We start from the raw sequence: 1746 nt of genomic DNA, 5'->3' as shown, positions 1-1746 counted from the left end.
TTTTCTTTTTATTATTATTGACGTGGATTAGAAAAAAAAGGGAGATCTTTTTTGGTGCTCACTCATCTTAGTACCTGTACAAGAATTTGGTCACAGTCAACCGAGTGAGCATACATAAAACAACAATGGCAAGATCATGAGGGGTCAAGGATGGCCTTTGATCTGTGGGAAGGTCTTTACCGGCCTTCCCAGCTCATCTAATCAGAATGGATGCACTTCTCAGAAAGAGTTTTATTCTTATGGGAAAAATGAATGACAAGAGCAATGGCCTGGATATCTTGTGTCCAGTTTGTTACTTTGAAGTTCTAACATTGGAATGTATTGAGGCACGTGGCCAAGTGATATGCCTGTACAAATCATTTGTGGCAAGCAATTTTTCATAGTTCAAAAAGCCCCCTCCCCCCAAAAAGTTGGTTTAATCTGATCATTAACTGTTAAGAGTGGCTTTACAGTTACACTTCTGTTTTAATTGTTTAATTAATATGTTTCATTCAGATGTCATTCACTGGAACATTTGTTTTGAACATGTTTTTTTATTAGCATCACAAATATACAGATGTTTTGTTCATTTTGGCAAAAAATCTCATATATACATTTATCAGTTGCATTTTAGTTTTCCATTGTCAGTTTGATGAAATTTGGAAATGTTGTTCACTCTGGGAAGCAAAGCTTGTGCATGTCAAGATTGTGGGTGGTTTTTAGATGGAGGGAATTTTTAAGTTAATGAGCCTGCATTGCAATGCCTTTGGGTGGAAACACTGGTAATTTGCGCTCTTTAAATCAGTGGTGCATTCGTTTAACAAGGTACATACATTTTGAACAACAGTATGGCAGCTTTCCTCACCTTAACTGCGACTGAAATGAAATGTCTTGCCATATGAAAATAAACAGAATTTTTGATATGGCCCCTAAATATTCACACACACTGTTATTGCTGTATGTAAAATCCATTTCAAATGTCAAAAAGCCATTTTAAGTGCTTTAGATCTGATTACAGAAATCAGCACCAAGATTGTAATAACATTTTGTAAATGTAAGTTTATTGATGTTTCATATCAACTAAAGAGACCTTTACACACTCACATTCAACTAAAAGTATGCATCTTTCATACTTGTAACTGCATTGGATTCCTAAAAGATTATGTAGCTATATATACATATATATATACACACACACACACATCCTCACACATACTGTAATATTCTGAACCAGAGTAAGCAAGTGTATGATTTATCATGAGACAATATCTAGGGCTCTGGATGACTTATTAAAGTGGATCATTATTACAGTGGTACATGGGGGTTTTGCTTTAGAGATAAATGTGTACTTTTATATTTTTTATGTGACTTTTTCAAATAATTATTTTGATATAGCTGTCTATGTTGTTGGTATTGCATTTGGTATAATACATATTCAGTTGAACTGTAAATATTTGTAAATGTGTGTGTGTGTGTGTGTGTGTGTGTGTGTGTATATATATATATATATATATATATATATATATATATATATATATATATATATATATATATATATATATACACACATACATACAAACACACACACACATTACTGTGCAAAAGTCTTAGGCCACTAGTATAGTATAGTCTTAGGCCACTTGTTTCACCAACAAAAAATGGTTTTAAGTCAGTTATTTCTATCTTTTGCTGTATTGTGTCAGTATAATATCAGTTTTTTTTCCAAACATTATTTTTGCCAGCAAATGTAATAATCCAGTGAGATTT

Source organism: Carassius auratus, chromosome 36 (genome assembly GCF_003368295.1).
Source record: "Carassius auratus strain Wakin chromosome 36, ASM336829v1, whole genome shotgun sequence".
Lineage (NCBI taxonomy): Eukaryota > Metazoa > Chordata > Actinopteri > Cypriniformes > Cyprinidae > Carassius > Carassius auratus.
Note: the sequence above shows the minus strand (reverse complement) of the source record.